Source organism: Delphinapterus leucas, chromosome 1, assembly GCF_059928025.1.
Source record: "Delphinapterus leucas isolate spDelLeu-1000000601 "Yukka" chromosome 1, BTC_Dleu_Yukka2, whole genome shotgun sequence".
NCBI lineage: Eukaryota > Metazoa > Chordata > Mammalia > Artiodactyla > Monodontidae > Delphinapterus > Delphinapterus leucas.
In genome coordinates this window covers 97,622,367-97,634,371 of record NC_143129.1, presented here as the reverse complement: position 1 = coordinate 97,634,371, position 12,005 = coordinate 97,622,367, and positions in this window count along the sequence as shown.

The window sequence follows — 12,005 nt, the reverse complement described above, 5'->3', positions numbered from 1 at the left end:
TATGATTTCAGGCCCTACATCTCAATAATAATTGGTCCACACAAGGGAACAGACCTGGATTTAAGCTTGATGGCCGTAAAGGAAAAACAAACAAAGAAACAACAACAAAAAAAACTTGTACCAGTTAAAGTAAAGATTATTACTGATAAATATTACTATTATTATTTTTTTAATGTTTTGGCCACGTTATGTGGCATGTGGGATCTTAGTTCCCCGACCAGGGATCGAATCCGCACCCCCTGCATTGGAAGTGCAGGGTCTTAACCACTGTACTGCCAGGGAAGTCCCCTGACAAATATTATAATGCTGTATAAATGAAGGACTGCAGCATGTACTAAGAGATACTATGCAAGCATGGTCACTCATGGTTCATTGGTTTTAACTTCAGAGGCACTCTTGTACCCAACACATAACATGAATAAGACACAAAGCGTTTAATGCCAAATCACATATAAAATCACAGAGTGAAAAAGTCATCTTTGAAATAGACATTGATTAGTATATCAAAAAATGAAATACAGGAAGTAGATTCTTCAGGTCTGTAGTTGCCAATGATACAGGATATCTGTATAGGATTTGATGAATCTGCAAAGTCATTGTTCATTTTAAAATGCATGTAGATCACTTTTTATGAAATCATTTTAATTATTTAATGTTAATATTTTAATGAACTATATTGTAAACTGAAATTACAATAATTTGTATTTAATATTTTACTATGCAAAATGTAAAGTATTATATTTCCCATAGGGTTATACTGATAACATAGTACTACACTGTATATTAGCTAACCCAGAAAAAAGAACCCGCAGCTGATCAACAAATTTTTGAGAGAAATAAATGGTGCTGGTTTTGTCACTAAGTTTTTTGGGGGAATATGTATACAATAAAAGTTAACTGATATAATTCAGATTAAAAACAGATTAATCACAATAAAATGTAATCAAATTATGAAATAATTTCCATAAACAACATGCACCAATAAATTTGAAGACATAGATAAAATGGAAACATTCCTAGAAAATATAAAGTACCAAACTATCATAAAGGAAATAGAAATATTAAAAAGCCTATAATGAGTAAATAAATACAAATCAACCTAGGCCAAGATGATTGTAAACCTGAACTCTATGAAATGTCAAGTAAATTTGTTCCAGAAAGTACAAAAATCGCAAAACTCAACTATTCATTTTATACAGTAAGTATAACCTTGACACTATAACCAGACAAATATAGTATGAGGGGAAAAGAACTGATTTCCTTTATTAATATAAATGAAAAAAATCCAAATAGAAATTTAAAAATTTTACATCATGATCAAGCAGGATTTATCGCAGGAACTGAAAAAATGGTTGTATAAATTATTCATATAAATGTGGCTATATATAATTATGTTTATGTAGTCTCACTAATGTAAGCATATCAATTCTCTGAAGGAGGAAAAAAATCACAACATAATCTCAATATTTGTAGAGAAATATCATCTGAAAATTTTCAAAATGCAATTAAGATTAAAAATTCTAAAACTATAAGGTGGAGAACAGAGTTTCCTACTGTACAACAAAACTCAATTATTGGGGGTAACATAGACGCATTTTAGTTAAGACCAGGAATAAAACATAGATTCCCACTGCCTGTTTGCTATTCTTTACAATATTGGATGTCCTGTTTAACACTTTAATTAAAGAGAAATATAAATTATTACATTAGTTTCCCAGGGCTGCCATATCAAAGTGGCACCACAAACTAGGTGGCATAAACAATAAAAGGTTATTGCTTCACCATTCTGGAGGCTAGAAGTCTTAGATCAAGGTGTTGGCAAGGTTAATTCCTCCTGAGGGCAGTGAGGAAAACTCTATTCCATTTCTCTGCCAAGATTTTGGTGGAAATCTTTGGCATTTCTTGGCTTGTAGAAGTATCACCCTTCCGCCTTTATCTGCACATAGTGTTCAACTGTGTGTCTGTCTCCAAATTTCCTCTTTTTACAAGGACACCAGCCATTTTGGATTAGGGCCTAATGACCTCATCTTAACTAATTACATCTGCAAAGACCCTGTTTCCAAGTAAGGTCACATTCTGAGGTAGTGGGGTTTAACATTTAAATTTGAGGCGGGGGGACACAGTTCAACCCATAACAATGCTATAAATTTTATATATAAAAGAAATAACAGATCTATATATAGAATAAGAGAGTTCTCTAAGTTTGCCAGATTTCAGGTGTTATCATCTAAGTACCATAGTTTGACACAAGGATATAAGTTGATACTTGTTCTGGGAGGTACGGCCCAGGGAAGGAAAGATGAAGAGAAATGGAAGTGAGGCAAGAAAAATTGTGAATCATTGCTTTTTCATTTTTCTTTCACAAGAAGTGACAAAAAGAGAGGCCAGTTTGGACATTGGGTGTCTGCTCAGCATGGTGGGATTTTGTAGAAACTTTGCAGCTGGAAGTTTATCTTGGTGCATTCCACACAAGAGATAAAAGAGGTGGGGTTTTCTTACTAGTTACCTCTCATCTGAGGTATCCCTCTGATCAATGTTCAGCCTTTGGAAGCAGAGGTTTCCGCAGTTCTGGTTTGCATATCTGGCAAAACAGCTATTTTATATAACAATAATCTGATATGATAGTCCTTTAGGCAGCAAGATTATAATTAGATTCATTTATTAAAATGGGTAAATACTCCAGTTGCAAGGTTTAGATTATTGTATTCACTGTATAAATGTTATTTAAATTTGTATTCTCCATGCATTTTATGCTATTTCATATACTAGTATTCTAATATTGCTAGAACATTATAAAACCATAATAAAGATTTATTTTAAACTTCTATTTCTGAAAACCATACTGAGTAGTTATTAAACCTGAAAAAATGTAATCTCCTCTTATAATCTCCCTTTGTGGTGTGAATTAGCTTTTTAACCATGGCTGAAAAACTTTCTGATACTATATTTTTAATTCTTTAATTATTAGAGAATCTTCTCTGAGTGGGATGCCAATGAGAGATATTCTTTGGACTGTGATGGTAATAGGCAAAGAAATAATATCACGGGTGTTTAGGCCAAGGCTGCTTTACTATTGTATTAGAAATTACTTTTTTAGTTGTCATTGGATACTCCCTTTACCTATTAACATTAAAAAATTTCTAGAAATACTAAATTGTACAACCACTAATCCTTTTTGTAAACAATATTACCAGTATGAATAGAGAAAAAACAATAGTAATATTGTTTTAATATTGAAAACAATATTACTAGTGAGCATCTAGTTCAAAGAGGGATTTATAAATATACTACTGTATTCCTCAGACTACATCCTATTGTTTTAAGTATGTTATACATAATCCTCATGCTTCTTTAAATATTCATATCTAGGGATAGAGAGATTTTAAAAGGAATAATTGATATATCCTGCATCATTCATCACATATTTTTGATAGGGGTATTATTTTGAAAATGTCTAAGCATCCCTTTAACCTTTAATCTGCTGTAGTCTTTTTTATGACACCTGTTGTCATCTTGCAGTTATTACCTAAAATAAAACAAACACTTAAATGAAATAGTGTGCATACTTTGAGTCTGATCTGTCTATTGCCAAAAGCAGTGGTCCAAAGTGATCAGTTTCTTTAGTTCTTTGTTTCCAGAAAACATAAAAATACAAGATGAAGCTGTGTTTCAATTAAATATCAAAGAAAATCAAAGTCATTAGATTAGTGTAGGCCACACAGGGTTCTTATGAAGAAACTTTTGAAAAGAGTGTCATGATAAATCCCCTAAAATATATTGACTTTGCCAGCCTTAGTTCACATGGCAGATCTTCCATTCTGCAACCAGACTGTTTCATGTAGAGATTAACCCAGTGATCCTGCACTTGAAAGAGAATGCTCTAGGACTTAATTTATATTCAAGACTCACTGTTCTTTGGGGAGAGGCTAGGTAATCCATACAAATTGCCAAGTGATCAAACCAAGAGCAGAAATGTAAATGACAAAACTGTCACTGATTTAATTACTTCTGGAAACAAAACTAAAGGGAAATTGGTTAAAATAAATATGCTACTGTGAGCTCTTTAAAAAAATTATGACTGAAAAGAATACAACATTCTCATGAAAACATGGAAGTCTTTGGCTGTTAACTATTTCCTGGCCATAGCCACTGACTGGAAGGCTGCCCAATATTTAACGTTTGTAATTAGGGTTAAATGTTTATATATTTATTAAAAAACTGCAGTCTATTGTTTTTAAAACATTGTATGGGAAAAAACTTTCCTTAATAAAACAAAAAACGATAGCATATTATATCCATGCAATATGAAATGTATGACTTCATTAAATGAAACTCCTTTATAACAGGTCTATAAAATAATTATACTGTATCTATTTAATATACAAAATACATAGATACAGGGAAATAATTATCCAATTTTATAAAATGATATCTTGAAGCATGTAAAGATGAAATTATATGAATTATATAAAATGAAAAAAGTAGTTGATGTTGAAAATCTTAGTATGTGAGTAGATTGCCATATCTCCAAATACATATGTAAACAAAACACTTCTCTTTTTTCTAAATATCACTTTTATGTGACACATACTTCAATACTAAAATTTCTCATTAAAAAACTTAAAAAACATGGGCTTCCCTGGTGGCGCAGTGGTTGAGAGTCCGCCTGCCGATGCAGGGGACACAGGTTCGTGCCCCGGTCCGAGAAGATCCCACATGCCGCGGAGCGGCTGGGCCCGTGAGCCATGGCCGCTGAGCCTGCGTGCCCGGAGCCTGTGCTCCGCAATGGGAGAGGCTGCAACAGTGAGAGGCCCGCGTACCGCAAAAAAAAAAAAAGAAAAACAAAAAAGAAAAACCTTAAAAAACACATTCTGTCATTCATAAACTTTGAGAACACATGTGCCAGGTATATCTGAATGTTTCAAAATTATAGAAAATGAATGGGATACTCCATTAATGAGCCTAAAATATAGTGGGACAGATTTTCGCATGATGATCCACAATCAAAGGAATGATCAGATAATTGGTATCAAAAGGATATAAACAATGTGGTAATAGTAATGGTGAGTAGAATTCCAGGCTGAGGGAATGCTGCACAGAGAAAGGAAAGCTATTCTTACATTCCGGATTTAAGGGTAGCTGGAGACTAGAGTGTAAGTTTGTATCTGTGTATACATAAATGTGTCATATGTGTCTATGGAAGTGGAATTGTAATGGCCTGTGGAGTTAAAACATATAATTGAAGTTATGGTTACTTTCTGTAAACCAGCTCCTACAAAAAGCATGCCAAGTTGCCATCCTCATCACATTACAGCTATACCACGTTGAACAATAGATTCTCACGTCTGCTGAACAACATGGATCCTGCTTTGCTATGTTAGCCACATCTCCATTTTCTCAGAAGCTGTATCTGAGCAGTTCATCCAAAGGTGCCATGACTAATTTGTGTATGGATAGGAGATAAACACAGTAGAATAATAGGTCACTCTTTCTTGTTCTGTGAATCTGTAAGTCATGTCTGTATGTAACAGGCCAAAGCCAGAGCTTCTTATGTTCACCAACTGGTAGACATCCAGACAATTGTTAAAACAAATTAGATGGAAATAAGACTGTGGTATTTGAAATGGATAACTAGATAATTTTCTTGATATCTCTATTATATAAAGTTCTAAAAAAATCTTAAATATCACGTATTTACCTGGTTACTAATAGAATGAATTTAGAGTATTACAGATTCATGGGATCTAAGTATGTTTGTTTTATTGTGGAAATGTAGAGGAAGAACATTTAAATTCAGCAGAAATTAGTAAATTATAGTTCTCCAAGGTATAACCTCATTCCCTACCACTGAAGAAGTTCTGATAAAAGTAAGAAGCTTGGGCTTCCCTGGTGGCGTGGTGGTTGAGAGTCTACCTGCCGATGCAGGGGACACGGGTTTGTGCCCCGGTCCGGGAAGATCCCACATGCCGCAGAGCGGCTCGGCCCGCGAGCCATGGCCACTGAGCCTGCGCGTCCGGAGCCTGTGCTCCGCAACAGGAGAGGCCGCAACAGTGAGAGGCCTGCGTACCGCAAAAGCAAAAAAAAAAAACGTAAGAAGCTTCATCCTTTTTCTGTCATTACCATCTCTTTCAGTCCTGCCTTAATGAATTTTTGCATAGGCTTTTTTTTCTCTCAAACATTTACTGATTATATTTTGTAATCTCCTAATTACATGATTTGGCTTGAGAAAAATATTTTAAAATTTGAAGTTAAACAATTATGCATTAACAGATTTGATATTATTTCAAGCTTCGTATAGATTGTATCTGTATGTTACATTTTACAATCTGCTATATAGGGTATATATGAAAAAAATCCTTGCTGCTACTAGAGTTGCCCACACGATAAGCAATTTAGTCACAAATCAATGTTTCCATGTTTCTAACTGTGAGCATCTACCCTTGAGCCTCACAGTCAAAACTACAAATACCCATTAGGTTCTCCAGTCTTTTGAAACAAGAGTGGTTTGATCATTCATTAAAAAACAGTTTAGTAGCTTATTGTGAGATAGGCACTGTTCAGGCTAATGGGGAACTATAAATAAATGGGGTATGCAATAGTTCTGTCCTTACCAAACTTACCTTCTAAAGGGGAAGAAATCGATTTCCCTTTTGTTCTTCCTACACTATTGTGTCTGTGGGGGTATACTCTGTGTAGACATAGAGAGATGGATAGATAGATAGACTGATTGAAATAATGTCCAGTTTCTGTAGGCTGTTTCATCCAATATTTCAATAGGACACTTTGGATTATGTAACATAAATTGTGGAGCCTATTTTAAACTACCGTTTGCTTGCTTTATTTGTAGCGTCTTCCTGTCTCAATCTGTGCTGCATGGTTATTTTGTCATACCTCAGCTGCTCTGCTCTGCTGCTGTCTATATTCTTGGGTCCCTAAGTTTCTCCCACATTGACATCAACTCAGTTGCCCTTGAAAAGCCACAGCCTTCCTATCACCTCTCAACATTATTCACATTCATTTGCCATCAAAAAAGTATTTTCAACCGGTCTATATAGGTTGTCATTCCTCTCAGACTAATGTTTAGACACTATCAAAATTCTCTGTCTTTTTAGCTCTCAGTAGTGTGGAACTAAGACTTATTGATCTTCAGATTGCAATCTTGTCCAGTTTAATTTGTGTTTATTCACTAAAAAAGTGAAATTAAGATCAATTACTTTGGAAAATTAATATGAGCCCCCAAATATATAATTATAGAAACATTTGAAACATGTCAATTTTTGAAATCATCTACTGAAAATAATGTGCAACTCTACTATGCTTACAAGAAAAAGACATACATAAACCCTTTAAATCCCTCAAAATGAGAAGCAGACCCCTCAAAATTGTATCAGTAAAATTTGTAACTTCTCATGATGTGTTTAAAAACAGATAGAAATTCAGATAGTTTTGTTAGTTTTTGTAGTATTGTATATGTGTTGAATTAATTAAAACAAAATTGAGTATAATATGTATAAAATATAATACAGTGGTAAGTATTGATTTATAAGGAACCTAATGTTAAGGCTAAGATCTATTGTTTATAAATAATTCAAACAACCAATGTTGCCATCGCTGTTGTTGTCTCTAAATGTAATTGAAGGTCAGATGGTAATACAGATTAATTGAGTTACTTATATATTTCTGTCCTTTCCTTCACATTTAAGATTTTACCAAGATAGAAACCATGACAGATTTAGTCACACTTCTATACACTGTACTTAGCATGGTGTCTGAGTCCATGAAAGGAGCTCAGTAGATATTCAGTAAATGAATGACAAAATAAATAAATTTGGTTATGTTTGTAAAATAAAATATAATCAATATAAATTTGGAGCATTTATATAAAAATATGAAAAGAAGTATAGGTATGTGGTATTATGTCAATAGTTTTATTGAGAATTCCATGTGCATTTGCTTTCTAGAGAAACTCAGGATACAAAATGTTTAGGTACATAATTTGGTTAGAAGCAGACGCTCATTCCAGAGTCTCATAGAGACCTTTTATCTAAAGTCATAACATATAAACAAATGGGAAATAAACCCCTGGTGCTATTGGTGTATAAAGTGAAGTAACTCACCTGACACTGAAACAGATGCAGGGCATGAGCAGAGAGGAGGTAGCTTATGTGCCTATGTGTCTGTCAGTCTGTGGGAGGCACTAGGAAGGTAAATAAAAGATAATAAAGTTGTTTGCTTACTCACATCCTTGGTGTCACTTGTAGTTAAACAAGTTTAATTTTCATTTCTTTAACAAAGGGGTTCATGTTTGGTCAAAGAGGAAAAAAAGGTAAATTGCTAATAAAACTCTACATTCTAGAATCTTTTGTACATATTCATAATCACTGAGCAAAATTATCTAAGGACAAGGATTTTACTAATTGTGTACCTGAAAAACAAGTCATCGGTAAACAGACAGTGACTGAAAAGAGGCATTTTTCCTTCTTTATTAGCTATGGATTAAGCTGTAGATTGATATGGAGGCAGAGATTATTATCAATTAAATACTGAACAATGACTGAAGAAGACTATTATGTTTTCCAGATGATGATCCTTACCACACAATTTGTAAAAATATGTAGGCAATTTTTATTTAAATCAATTCATTAAATACCATTTGTGCATGAAGATGTTGATGTCACAAAAGGGCCTAGAAAAGACAAGTATTTAATAAAAGTTTATTCCAATCTTGAAATTTTTGAATAGAGCAATAAGAATAAGTATGCACTCAGGAACTTTAATGCATAATGATGTGTTATTTGACATTCAAGAATCCATTGAACTCATGAATCAAGAAGTCACTTTCATGACTAGCTTAATAATTTTCTTTGAACTGCATGGCTATTTTTAAGCAATTACAAAACCCAGGGAGCAGAATAGCAGAAAATTATCAAAAAATTAGAAAAGACTTTATATTAAGGTAGGTTATAATCTAAATAATACCATTTTTTAAAAAAAATTTTGGTCCTCCAAAGTAAGACTTCTACAACTTGTGGCAGATGTCTAAAAGTCTATTAAGCTGGAGTGATAGTTTTCTTCTCAAAGTATTCACTCTACATCAGGAGATAAATCATTGATATATGTTATATGCACTTGAAGAAACTAAAGGAAGACTTGATCGAAAATAAAGAATTGGGGTCCTCACAGGTGAATGGGATTTCCCAGGTAGAATGTGTAGAGCTGGAAGAGAGGAAGCAGAGAGCTGAGGAACCTCAACACGAGATGATCACAATAAACTGATTTGGCCACATTAAATTACTGACAAAATTCATATATATATTTGTTCAAATCACAATTCTGCCTACTCAAAATAATAATACTCACTTTATATTAAGATGAATGCTGATATTAAATGCACATCTATGATGTGTAAATACAAGATTAGGTGTTAATGTTAGTTAATGTTCTTCATTTACTGAAACAACAAACACTTCAAAATATTCTTGTTACAAAAGTTGATCAGACCTTAATATGATTTATGTATGGCATGAGTACTAATATAAACTTTTTGCTATATTTAAGAGTTTACCTTTTTTTAATATCTATTGAACTAATCACCAAATTAGAATTTTACTTAAAATTGTTTTATAGAAATAATAAAGAATTTAAAATATAACTCTGAAGCATTTAATAATCTCTATTATATGTTTAAGAACTATATTAAAAGTCATGAATAAAATGGCATATGTGATACATATGCAATGTGTATTTACTTTTTTCTAAATATGGAAACTAACTTATTACTCTATAATCATTACTTTTTGGAAGAAAGGTTTTTACAATTGAATACAATTTCATTAAAAGCAGGAAGTATGTAATTTGTCATCATTCAATTGGGAAATTCCAATTAAAGCCAAAAGTCAGTAATTAAAAATCTATTTTAGTTTCAGTAAGAGTTAGTAGCCTAATGTGGCTGATTCATTATGTGTTTGGTTTTAATTTAAATTTATTCCCTTAACTTATATATTTTGCACTTACACTATAGTTTTTCACCAGATCCATTTTAGATCATTTTGAGGAGTACGTTCTACCGGTCTTTGGGGTCATTGGCTACATATTTCCAGTTCTTCTCCCTCTAGTCACATGTTAGATGTGCATTTTTTTGACTTTTTTTTTCTTTTAACATCTTTATTAGAGTATAATTGCTTTACAGTGGTGTGTTAGTTTCTGCTTTAAAAAAAAGTGAATCAGCTATACGTATACATACATCCCCATATCGCTTCCCACTTGCATCTCCCACCCTCACACCCTCCCTATCCCACCCCACTATGTGGTCACAAAGCAGCGAGCTGATCTCCCTGTGCTATGTGGTTGCTTTCCACTAGCATCTATTTTACATTTGGTAGTGTATATATGTCCATGCCACTCTCTCACTTTGTCCCAGCTTACTCTTCCCCCTCCCCATGTCCTCAAGTCCATCTTCTAGTACGTCTGTGTCTTTATTCCCATCTTGCCCCTAGGTTTTTCATGACCTGTTTTTTTTTGTTGTTCTTGCGTACATATGTGTTAGCATATGGTATTTGTTTTTCTGTTTCTTACTTCACTCTGTATGACAGATTCTGGGTCCATCCACCTCACTACAAATAATTCAATTTCATTTCTTTTTATGGCTGAGTAATATTCCATTGTATATATGTGCCACATCTTCTTTATCCATTCATCTGTCGATGGACACTTAGGTTGCTTCCACGTCCTGGCTATTGTAAATAGAGCTGCAGTGAACATTGTGGTACATGACTCTTTTTGAATTATGGTTTTCTCAGGCTATACTCCCAGTAGTGGGATTGCTGTGTCGTATGGTAGTTCTATTTTTAGTTTTTTAAGGAACCTCCATACTGTTCTCCATAGTGGCTGTATCAATTTACATTCCCACCAACAGTGAAAGAGGGTCCCCTTTTCTCCACATACTCTCCAGCATTTATTGTTTATACATTTTTTGATGATGGCCATTCTGACTGGTGTGAGATGATATCTCATTGTAGTTTTGATTTGCATTTCTCTAATGATTAATGATTTTGAGCATTCTTTCATGTGTTTGTTGGCAATCTGTATATCTTCTTTGGAGAAATGTCTGTTTAGGTCTTTTGCCCATTTTTGGATTGGGTTTGTTTTTTTGATATTGAGCTGCATGAGCATTTGTAAATTTTGGAGACTAATCTTTTGTCAGTTGCTTCATTTGCAAATATTTTCTCCCATTCTGAGGGTTGTCTTTTCCTCTTGTTTATGGTTTCCCTTGATGTGCAAAAGCTTTTAAATTTCATTAGGTCCCATTTGTTTATTTTTGTTTTTATTTCCATTTCTCTAGAAGGTGGGTCAAAAAGGTTCTTGCTGTGATTTATATCATAGAGTGTGCTGCCTATGTTTTCCTCTAAGAGTTTGATAGTGTCTGGCCTTACATTTAGGTCTTTAATCCATTTTGAGTTTATTTTTGTGTATGGTGTTAGGGAGTGTTCTAATTTCATTCTTTTACATGTAGCTGTCCAGTTTTCCTAGCACCACTTATTGAAGAGGCAGTCTTTTCTCCATTGTATATTCTTGCCTCCTTTATCAAAGATAAGTTGAGCATATGTGCGTGGGTTTATCTATGGGCTTTCTATCCTATTCCATTGATCTATATGTCTGTTTATGTGCCAGTACCATACTGTCTTGATTACTGTAGCTTTGTAGTACAGTCCGAAGTCAGGGAGCCTGATTCCTCCAGCTCCGTTTTTCTTTCTCAAGATTGCTTTGGCTATTCGGGGTCTTTTGTGTTTCCATACAAATTGTGAAATTTTTTGTTCTTTTTCTGTGAAAACTTCCATTGGTAGTTTGATAGGGATTGCATTGAATCTGTAGATTGTGTTGGGTAGTAGAGTCATTTTCACAATGTTGATTCTTCCAATCCAAGAACATGGTATATCTCTCTATTTGTATCATCTTTAATTTCTTTCATCAGTGTCTTATAGTTTTCTGCATACAGGTTTTTGTCT